This window comes from Budorcas taxicolor, chromosome 10, assembly GCF_023091745.1.
Source record: "Budorcas taxicolor isolate Tak-1 chromosome 10, Takin1.1, whole genome shotgun sequence".
Taxonomy (NCBI): Eukaryota; Metazoa; Chordata; class Mammalia; order Artiodactyla; family Bovidae; genus Budorcas; species Budorcas taxicolor.
The window spans coordinates 43929413-43941563 of NC_068919.1; the positions used below are offsets into that span (position 1 = coordinate 43929413).

General features: G+C 36.5%; 1 protein-coding gene across 2 annotated transcripts in view; it reads right to left on the reverse strand.

The window, feature by feature from the left end:
- ZNF609 (zinc finger protein 609) overlaps positions 1-12151 on the reverse strand; it is a 195294-nt gene that overhangs the window by 108655 nt on the left and 74488 nt on the right. The gene's annotated exons all lie outside the window — the stretch shown is intronic.

Here is a 12151-nt window from a genome sequence, read left to right on the forward strand (position 1 = left end):
CAGCGACTAAGCACACACACATATTAAGGCTTACACAGTACCAAGGCTGAACAATGGGAATCTGGCAATCAGTGAAGAATAGATAAGAAGGAACTCCCAAAAAGATCTCTCTAGAATAGAAAGGCTGAGAAACAAGACAATAAAGTGGTAAGTGTTATTACAAAATAAAAGAAGATAATGAGTTAGATTAAGTATAACTGAAGAAGGAAGCGGTTCTAGAAGAACTGATGGCTAAATGCTGAGTAACTCAGATGTTAAAGAGAAGCAACCAGGCTGAGACCAGCAAGTACACAAACTCTGAGGCAAAACCAGATAGAAATCTCGGATGACTGGTATATGAATGGGCAACAGTGATTAAAATCACATAAACAGGCAGTCATAGTCAGATACGCAGGATTCTTGGGGCTTGGTAAAAGAATTTGGATTTTATCCTAACTTAGTGAGTCAGAGGATTTTTAAGCAGAGAAATTACAGACATTGAGATTGACTGAAATCTAAAGATGCTGTTTTCTCATTAAAGTTCACAGGTTCATATAAAGTCTTTCAACATTCATAAGGAATGTATGGAAGAAATTTAGCACTTAAAATACACATTCTATGAATTTCAGTCATCTTTGACCTGTTTCTATTCCTTGCTCCCCTAATCCAGTCAGTTAAGTCTTGCCAGTATCTCCTTACTTATCTATCATTTATTTATTCCTTTTGCCAAGAATCAAGAATTAAAATCTTTTTTACCTCTCTTGTCTTCCTTTTCCTAATCATGTGCCTGTGCATATGAATGCACAGAGAATGAAGGGATAATTTTATAGGGAGGTTCCTGAGTTTCCTCTGCCAGAATCTAAATGAGCATAAAACAGTATTTCATTTCCAGGAAGAGGAAATAAGGGATTCACTAGGTATGAGGGGAATAGGAGCAAGGAATATATAAACTCTGTCTAGGAGAAATGGCTCCTGAAGGGTTGTAGAAAGCCAAAGGATCCTTTGTTGATGAAAATAAAACAAAAACTAGGGCTACAGTAGGAAGAGTAAAACATACTAAAAGGTTACTCTAGGTCCAGGACAGATAAATAGCAACCCATCTGGTGTAAAATATGGCTACATAAGCTCCTATTCTCCTCTACTCTGTTTATCAAAGCCTTGTTCTCCTTAAAAAGCCTGGTAAAATGACTATGTCCTTAGTGGAGTTTTCTGTGATCCTGGCAAGCCAGAATTATTTTTTTCTCCTTTACAGTCTCATATCTGAACTCCTATTTAACTCAATTTATTCCCTCTTATGTTATACTATTATTCTTATGGATTCTACTATCCATCTTGCTTATACCACAAACTGAGTGAACAGGAGAGAAGGGTGGAATACTAAATGAAGACATCTGTAAACTGGGAAGGAATAAACTAATTTATTCAATTAATATTTATTGAGCAGCTACTATGTACCAAACATGTAAAACAGATATGGTCTGTGTTTTCAGAGTTTATATCCTTGGAAGTAATGGGGAATAATCAATGTTATATTAATTATTAATATAATTAATTCATTATATGTACATCTTTCCTATCAAATTCTGAAATTCTCCAGGAGATCACGTCATTTTTTAATTCCCCCAAACAATGACCACTGCACCTGGAACACAGCAGATGATAAATAAATGTCAGAATTGGGAATACTTCACACAAAAGCTGTTCTAGTTGCTCAGCCGCAGGAGCCTTTCTGAAAGGTTCTCACTTGACTACCAGTGGTCAATCTCCCTTTTGTATCAGACCCCAGGGCCTCAGTGGTTGTTCCCACTCAGCCACTTTAATCTTTGTGGTTTTCCTCCATCCTTAACCCCTGGCTGACTAACCAAGAAAGTCAGGTCTGCTTTTGACTCCCCACCTCTCATCTCCAGGAATCCAATTTCCCCACTGTCATGTTTTATTCCATCTTTAAGCCAAGGCATCTTTTCTTTCCAAACACTGCAATTAAGGCAGAATAACAAGCACCTTCACAGTCTAAAATGAAAAATTTACATGTTTGAGGCTCCACATTGTTCCCGAGGTTAGGACCCAGCCTGGGAATTATCCTCTCTGGGCATTTCTTCATAGCTAAAGGTGTGAGTGCAACTGTAAATGCATGAATTCACACAGATAACCTTAACTTCCTGGGTCCAGATGAAAGACTTGCTGACTAAAAGAAAATGGTAATAGGAAAAGGAAAGAAAGAAAAAAACAAAGCAACATTTTAGACTTTCAAAGCTATACAAAGGAATCTGTAACCTAAAATTCTTTGAAATAAACCTCAATAGTTTAGTTTGAATAACAAAATTTTCTGACATTGCATCAATTTTAATTTTCTATTTGAATTGTGTGCACTAGACAACAAATTTTTATTGAGCAATTACTATGTGTCAGTCAATGAGGATCTTACAGTGTGATGGTAGCAGAAAAAGAATGTGTGACAGTTAAACAGCTAGTGATAATACAATATGACGAGGGAAGTACAGAAGTCTAATGGAACACAAAGGCGCATTTAACCCAGCTTGGAGGTCAGGAAAGACTTCTCAGAAGTAAAATTTAAGCAGAGATCAGAAGAATGAATATGATGAGCCAGACAACAATATCAGTAATAATTATATGGTGCTTTTTAAGTGCCAAGTACTATATATATTCCATATATTAACCAATTGATTCTCAACAACCTTATGAATTAGGTACTATTATTATTACCTACCTTGTACAGGTGAAGAAATTGAGGGTTTGAGTAATCTGCCAAGGTCACACTGCTAAGAACTAACAGGATCAGAACTAATGTACTCTAGAGACTCTTTTTTTCTCTCTGCATCAACATAGGAGGTGATGGGGAGGGTTGGAAAGAAATGGTAAAGAAAGGGAAAATAAAAGTGTGACAGAAAAATATGTGTTACAACTTCGAGAAAAGATACAGCATGAACTGAAGGAAGTTCAGTATGGTGGGCTCAGGGGAAAGGTCAACAATGGAAATTTAAGGGACTTTACTGGTGGTTCAGTGGTTAAGACCCTGCATTGCCAATGCAGGGGGCCAGGTTTGATCCCTAGTCAGGGAACTAGATCCCACATGCCGCAACTAAGAGTTTGCATGCCACAACTAAAGACCAGGGTGGCAAAAAAAAGAGGGAAATTTAAGAGAAACCAGATTAAGCTGGGGCTCCTTACTTATACCTTGGAATAAAACTTTCAATTTTAAACCCAAGAATCATTAGTGTGTATATCATAGCAAGGGCTTCCCTGGTGGCTCAGACGTTAAAGAATCCGAAATGAGCTTATTAAGTTATTTCTCAGTGTCTCTTCCTTTGGGACAATCTTCTTCATACAACCATCAGAATTCAACTTCCAAAAACATCATTTTCATGATATCACCACCTTGCTCAAAAAGTCTTCAGTAGCACTCTGCTGACTATACGATTCATTCCAAATTATTAAGCCTTGTGAAACAGCCTCCATTGCTCTTCAAAACCTTGTTTTCTGCCAATCCCAATCACAAATTTCAGCCTCAGATACAATTATTTTTGCTCTTGGAATAAACACTCTGCTCAACAAAAATTTGGAAGAAATATTTCAATTTCACATTTCGTATCATACTTCAACCTACAAATAATATATTTATCACACCTGCACAGTTTCACAATTTTGAATGGGTTCACAGAGGAGGGAAAAGAGTGAATTTGTGCAGTTTCTCAATGCTCCTTAATATCATTACATGTATTAAAAAAAAAATCTCTGACCACCAGCTAGTGTTAAAAAAAAAAAACATATTTCAAGTCTGTTGAGTCACAGCTACTTTAGCATTCAGAATAATATCTAACATACCAAATACCACAACTTTAAGTGAAAAAATGTGGCCTATCCTCAAGAGCCAGAATTTCATTCTGACCAAAAATGTCAGGAAGGAGAATTAAATTAAATACCAAATGAGCTTAGATTTGGGGGTATAATTATCTTGTTTCCTCTTTAAGGTTTTGGATCTTTAATGTTTAAAAATCCTACTGTATGTCTCATTTATTGTAAGCTACATTCAGTGGCCTTTTCAAAGCAGATAGGATATAAATCGAAAATTCTTAGAAGTGGTGAATACTTTAAATATATACTAAATCCTAGTCATTATGAAAAAAATCTCAATAGATCTAGCTAATTTTACAATTGTTAAAACACAATGTATATAAACAACTGAGTACTAGTCAACATGATGATGTCATGAGGCTTAATCCAGTCAGATTAAGCACACTGGTACAGTACCAAAGATTAGCAGTGTTATTAGTGGCTAGGAGTGACGGACAAAGATTTCTGTGTTGTGTTCAAAGCATCCTGGCAATTAATAAATGCTGCTGTTATTACTGATAGCAGATTAGTGGTTACAGCAAAGGGCTCATATAAGTAATTAAAACAAATCAATTGAGACCCACAAAGTTCCGAAGATAAAACAAACAAACAAACAAAAAACAAACAAACAAAAAAAACAGAATTTACAAAAAATATATAGAAACAGTTATCAAACATTTGGAAAATTATGCAACTCTATTATTCTACTTCTAAGAACTGACCCAACAGACACAAATGAAGATGTATGCACCAAAGTGTCCATCGTAATAAGACTAATATCTAATAATCTATCTGCAAAATAAAAACAAATTAAACTGTCTATTAAAAGAACCTGAAGGACTTTTCTGGTGGTCCAGTGGTTAGGACTCTACTGTCAATGCAGGTGACATGGGTTCAATCCCTGGTTGGGGAACTAAGATCCTACATGCTGTACAGCATAACCAAAAGATTTTATTTTTTTTATTTTTATTTATTTATTTTTTTTCTTTTTTTCGTGTCCAACTCTTTGCAACCCCGTGGACTGTAGCCCACCAGGCTCCTCTGTCCATGGGATTCTTCAGGCAAGAATACTGGAGTGGGTTGCCATTTCCTTCTCCAACCAAAAGATTTTAAAATTATTTTAATGAAAAAAAATCTGAAATTTTGTTTATAAATAAACAGCTGAAACAGCTCTAAAATTTTAACATTAGGAAGTTAAGGAAATTGTTGGGTAATTTATGATATACCTTGACTCTGAAGTATTTAGCAACAAGTAAAAATGTTTACAGAAAATTTTAAATGAAATAAAAAAGTTGAAAAAGTAGTAGGCACTCAGTGATGGGAAGCAAATGTATATAAGAGAAATAAACCCAATGTTACAAGTGGTTATTGCTACAGGTTGGAAAAACACAGAATCTTTGGGTTCCATTATGCAGAAAACTAGAGACAATTAGAATTCCTACTAAATAATTCCTACCAAAGCAATTATTACAAAGTTCGTGTTTAAAAAAAAATTCTACCAAAATCATTTAGGACCCACAAGTATAGTGAAGTGACGGTTTTTACTTGTTTGCAAACCACATGCAGCATACCTTCAATAAAAACATCTTTTTAAGGAAGAATAAGCAGGTAGTAGCAAGGATAAGATGACAGTAAAGAGAAAGCAAATACTTCATCCTGAGTCTAGATTTCATCAAAAGTCAGCAGTAAGTAAAGAGATCTTTTTTTGGTTTACACAATGTACTAAATATACTCGGGTTAGCCCCAACAGTCTACAGCCTCACCAAACAAAGAAAAAACAAGACCAAGGTATAACATGAAACTTTTCACAAATTTTTATTTTTATCACCACAAACATTGCTACTCTATGGATTTCATCATCACTCTGAACGGCCTCATCTCTAGGATATTATATGACAAAAGCCCTCCAATTATCACTCTAAGCCCTTGATCCTACAGGTCCCTACTATCAGTTACTGTGAATCACTGGAGAACTCCAGTACTTTGATTTCTCATATTCCAGGTTTACCTGATTCTCACCAACACTTTCCTTGCACTTGGCTTGACTTTAAGACCATTTAAATTAGGATCTCACTATGGTGGATTCCATAGAATACAACCAATTATGAAAAAAAAAAAAGAGACAAATACTTGATTCACAACTTATGTTAAAAAAAATCAAACACCTACATTTACCATCATAATTTCATTAAAGGACATTTACATACCAAAAATGAAAAGGCAATTTCAAAATAAAGGGCAGTTCCTTCCCAGGAAGAAAAGAAAAAAGATATAATGCATCAGAACTGAAGCTTGAATGTCAGTTCTGAATTTTCAGGGTGAACAGAGGCAGTTAAGGGACATCAGTGTCTGCCCTTCAGCAGTATTTGAACTTTTCCCTGAAGGGCTGGGCATAGCAGACCAGGTCTGGAAAAGGCTATAGGGCCACCTTCCATCACTTGACATGAAGATGGTAAAATATATACGGAAAGAAAATCTGAAGACTACTATAACTGCAGCCATGAAATTAAAAGAGGCTTACTCCTTGGAAGGAAAGTTATGACCAACCTAGATAGCATATTCAAAAGCAGAGACATTACTTTGCCAACAAAGGTCCATCTAGTCAAGGCTATGGTTCTTCCAGTGGTCATTTATGGATGTGAGAGTTGGACTGTGAAGAAAGCCGAGCATGGAAGAATTGATGCTTTCGAACTGTGGTGTTGGAGAAGACTCTTGAGAGTCCCTTGGACTGCAAGGAGATCCAACCAGTCCCATTCTAATGGAGATCAGCCCTGGGTGTTCTTTGGAAGGAATAATGCTAAAGCTGAAACTCCAGTACTCTGGCCACCTCATGTGAAGAGTTGACTCATTGGAAAAGACTCTGATGCTGGGAGGGATTGGGGGAAGGAGGAGAAGGGGATGACAGAGGAGATGGCTGGATGGCATCACAGAATCGATGGATGTGAGTTTGAGTGAACTCTGGAAGATGGTGATGGACAGGGAAGCCTGGCGTGCTGCGACTCATGGGGTCGCAAAGAGTCGGACACGACTGAGCAACTGAACTGAACTGAATTGATAAAATACACATGGATACTGTTTTAGAACATATCTTTTGGAAGTTCTTTTAAGAAGATATTTTCTACACTTCAGTATTAAGTCTTCCTTTTCTTTCTCCTTTAAGAAATCTGCCCCATCCACACCCACCTCTTCCAGGGACACCTACAATAACTGAAGGCACGATGTGGGAAGAGGAGGGTGAGAGGTATTGAAGACCTAACTCTGAGGAGAACTACTGAATGATCCAAGTTAAATTTTTGAAAATTTAAAACAAGAGATGGAGAGTGATTTAGATCAATGACACATCCTCTCTGACTGTAACATATAGTGAAAATTGCATTGTATTTAATCATCTCTCTTAGACTGTCATATACTCCTCTTCCAAATGGTCTCCTTGCTTCTACTCTTGACAACCTTCAGTCCATTCTCAAGACAGGCTAGAGGGATCCCATTAAAAATTAAATGGTGAGACCTTCACTTCCAATGAATAACACGAGATCAGATTTATCCTCTTGCCTAACACAAGGAATAAAACCAATAAAAATATGTGAAGTGCTCTTCAAAATACTGGACATCAGGAAATGAAAATAATGATTCCTGAGAGATGAGAAACAAACAAAGTAAGTTCTCCAAATGCCCCAGCTCTACCTGAGAGAAGAAGGAGCTGTTTATGGAGGAGGAATCCAATCACAACCCAGCAGTCACCCAGAGAAGACAGAGCTGCAAGTTTGGAGAGGTCAAAACAGCTCAAGTCTGCAGGGCAGAGTACGACAAAGGAAAGTGCTGTCACAGTTCTGGAGACCTGCAGAAGGCTCCCGTAGGTTGTTAGTTGAGTACCAGTTAGCACATGTCTGTGAGGAAACTGTTCAAGTCTAGGAAGAGAATCATCCAAAAGAATTAGAAAGGGAAAATGCCCATAGCTCACATAGAAGAAGGAAGAGTGCCTGTTCCTACTGTCAGGGAGGAAAACCTCATAATTCACAGAGAATTAGATAGGATCCACATGAGAGTTCAGCTTTAGCAGTCGAAGAAATCAGCCCTATTTTAATGCTGCTTTGGTCCTATTGAGCAAGTTTAATAGGATAAATTATTTCTAAGAAATCTAACCACAACTCAGAATAAAGCACAAAAATATTTAAAGAATATCTATATAAAACTTCCAGAGATGAAACAATAGTGTCTAGGATGAAACAGACACTGTTGGAGATTAATTGCTGATGAGACAATTCAGAAGACAGGTTGGTGAACTTAAAAATACAACAACAGGGACTTCCCTGACAGTCCAGTGTTTAAGACTGAGCAGCCAGTGCAGGGGGCATGGGTTCAGTCCCTGGCAGGGGAACTAAGATCCCACAAGCCTTGGGGTGCAGTCAAAAGATTTTAAAAAGAAAGAAAGAAAACACAGCAACAGAAATGATACAAAACTAAAAACTGTGAAAAATATTCTGAAAAAAAGTGACAACTTCAAGTAGAATAACAAGCATATAATTCAGGTCTGCAAAGAGGGGAAGAAAAATATTTGAATAATAGCTGACAAATTTCCAAAGATGATGAAAACCATAAATTCACAGGAACAAGAATCACAACAAATCCCAAGGACAAGATGCATGAAGAAAATTACATCCAGGTACATCAGAATCAACCTCATAAAAACCAGTGATAAAAAAATTTAAAGCAGCCAAGCTTAAAAATTTTTATTCACTAAATTTACTTAAATTTTATTGAAAATTTAAAAGCAGACTTACATACAGAGAAATAAATATAAGAGTGATCACAGATTTGACGCAAGCTACCAAAGCTCACTCAAGGAGAAAGATATAATCTGAATAGTCTTTCATTTGTTAAAGAAATAGAATTTTTAGTTAAAAGCATTCCCACCCCTATTTTTCCCAATCCTCCACCTCCTGAAAATTTCTACTTCCCAGATGGCTTTTCTGGTAAATTCTACTAAACATTAAAGGAAGAAATAATAGCAATTTTGCCCACACTCTTCCAGGAAATTCAAGAGGTGGGAATAATACTTCCTGGCACGTTCTATGAGGCCAGAATTACTCTGGTACCCAAACCAAAGATATTATATGAAAGCTTTAGATCAATATTCTAATGATTATAGATGTAAAAATTCTTTAAAAATTAGCAAATCAAATCCAAGACTATATAAAAAGTTTTCCACATCATGACTGAATTTTATCCCAGGAACATGTTGTTCGAACATCTGAAATTCAATCAGTATAATTCACCACTAGCAGAATAAACAGTAACAAACTAAAAAATTTTTTTAAGTACATAATCATCTCAGTAAATGCAGAGTACTTAGCAAAATCTAACATCTATCCCTAATGAAATGCTCAGCAAACCTGGAACTGAAGGGAACTTTTTCAGTCTGATAAAGGGCATCTATGAAAAATCTGGGCTTCCCAGGTGGCTCAGTGGTAAAGAATCCACCTGCCAATGCAGAAGACACAGGGAGACACGGGTTTGATCCCTGGGTCAGTAAGATCCCCTGGAGCAGGAAACGGCAGCCCACTCCAGTTTTCTTGCCTGGAAAATTCCACGGGTAGAGGAGCCTGGAGGACTACAGCTCATGGAATCGCACAGAGTTGGACACAACTGAGCAAGCAAGCATGCATGCAAAACCTACAGATAAAACATCACTGTTCGTGATGAAAACAGAATGCCTTCCGCCTAAAGTCAGGAACCATGTAAGGATATCGACTCTTATCTGTCCTCTTGAGCTATTATAGAAGTTAGAGTCAGTGCAATAAAGAAAAATAAAAGGTATTTAAGATGGAAAGGAATAAGTAAAACTCTCTTAATTTGAAGAAGACATGTTTGTCTAGCTAGATACTACTGAACTACAAAAAGCTACTAAGAACTGATATGAGTTCAGCAAGGTTGCAGAATATAAGTTCAATTAAAAAAATAAATTTTATTTCTATCATATATCAATGAATACTCAAAATTGAATTTCAAAAATTTACAATAGCATCAAAATGTGAAATACTTAAGAATAAAACTGACAAAAACGTACAAAATCTATACACTGAAAATAAGACTACCAAGAGAAATTACAGAATACCTAAAACAAATGAGAGATATACTGTGATCACAGATCAGGACAGTATTGTTAAAATGTCAGTTCTCCTCTAATTTATCAATAGATTCAATGGATTCCCAATTAAGACCACAGCAAGCTTTTTTTCTTTTTTTAAAGAAATGGACAGATTCTAAAATGTATAGGAAAATCAGAGGGCATAAAAGAGCCAAAACAACTCTGAAAAAGAACGAAGTGGGAGGATTTATACCACCTGACTTCAAGATTTATTATAAAGTTATAGCATTTAAGACAACGTAATGTGGCATTAAGATATACAACCACACATGTATGATAAATGGTTCGTTGATTTTTGACAAACGTGAAAATATAGTTCAGTGGGAAAAAAGAAGTCTTTTCAACAAATGGTGCTAGAGCACTGGATGTTCATAAGTAAAAACAAATACTTCGATCTACACCTTGTACCATATACAAAAGTAAACTCAAAACAGATGAAAGATCTAAAATATAAAATCTGAACTATAAACTTTCTAGAAGAAAAAAATAGAAAATATCTTTGTCATCTTGGTTTAGACAAAGATTATATTTCCTGGACGAATTAGCTTTTTTCCCCCCAGGTCAGATAAAGGATTTTATTTTATTTTTAATTGGAGGATAACTGCTTTACAATATTGTGTTGGTTTCTGCCGTACAACGCAAATCAGTCAGTCCTGTCCAACTCTTTGCAACTGCATGGACTGCAGCATGACAGCCTTCCCTATCCTTCACTATTTCCCAGAGTTTGCTCAAACTCATGTCCATTGAGTCAATGATGCCATCCAACCACCTCATCCTCTGTTGCCTCTCATAAGTGGCTTAGATGGTAAAGCCTGCAATGCAGGAGACCTGGTTTCAATCCCTGGGTTGGAAAGATCAACTGGAGAAGGAAATGGCAACCCACTCCAGTACTCTTGACTGGAAAATCCTATGGATGGAGGAGCCTGGTAGGCTACAGTCCATGTGGTCGCAAAGAATTGGACACGACTGAGTGACTTCACTTTCATATATAAATAAATAAATATATATATATATATATATATATATAAAACCTCCCTTCTGAGCCTCCCTCCCAGTCTCATCCCATCCCTCTAGGTGATCACAGAGCCATAGGCCTAAGCTCCCTGTAGGAATTTCTGTTCTCTTATCACAGATCAGAGAATGAAGAGACAAACCAGACTGGGAGATAAGACTTCAAAATCGGATACATGATAGAGAACTTGTATCCAGAATACATTAAGAACTCTCAAAACTGAGTTGAAAAAAATTAAAAAATAAGCAATAGATTTTTAAGAGAACATTTCACTAGAGAAGATATATAGATAGTAAATAAATAAATACATAACCAAATACCAAGCAAACAAACAAAAACCAAAAAGCACCCCACCCTGCCCCCGGCCAAAAAAACCCCCAAACCAAACCCAAACCAAACTAAGTGTTAGCAATGTTATGGAGCAACTGCAACTTTCAGACTGCTGGTAGGAATGTAATATTGTATAACCACCTCGTAAACTAATTTGGTAGTTACTTTAAGAATTAAACATACACTACAAGGTAACCCAGCCATTCTAACCCTAACAACTTACTCAAGAAAAACAGAAGCATCTCTCCATACAAAGACTTGTACTTGCTCAGGGGTGCTTAATTTGTAACAGCCCAAATCTGGAAACAACTCACATAAATGTCCAATAACAAGCTGGATAAATAAATCATGGTATACATTTTATACAATGGAATATTATTCTGGAATAAAAGGGAATAAACTATATATAAATGCAATTTCAAATTATTAATTCTGACAGAAGCTAGACCCCCCACCCCCAAAAGAGAATACATTCCATTTAAATAAAATTCTAGAAAATGCAAACTAATGTATACTATTGGTAGGTCCATGGCTGCCTGGTAAGAGCAGAAAGAGACGAAGAGCAAAGAACAGGGTGGGAGGAAAAGATTACAAAAGGGCACCAGGAAGTTTTTTTGGCTGATGGTTATCTTCATTATCTTGACTGTTTCATATATATAGATATATATAGCACAGATATATATGTGTGTATATCAAAGAATATCACTATGCACACTGAAAGTGAAAGTATTAGTCACTCAGTCATGTCCAGCTCTTTGTGATCCCATGGACTGTAGCACATCAGGCTCCACTGTCAATAGGATTCTCCAGGTTAGAGAGACCCACTAGAG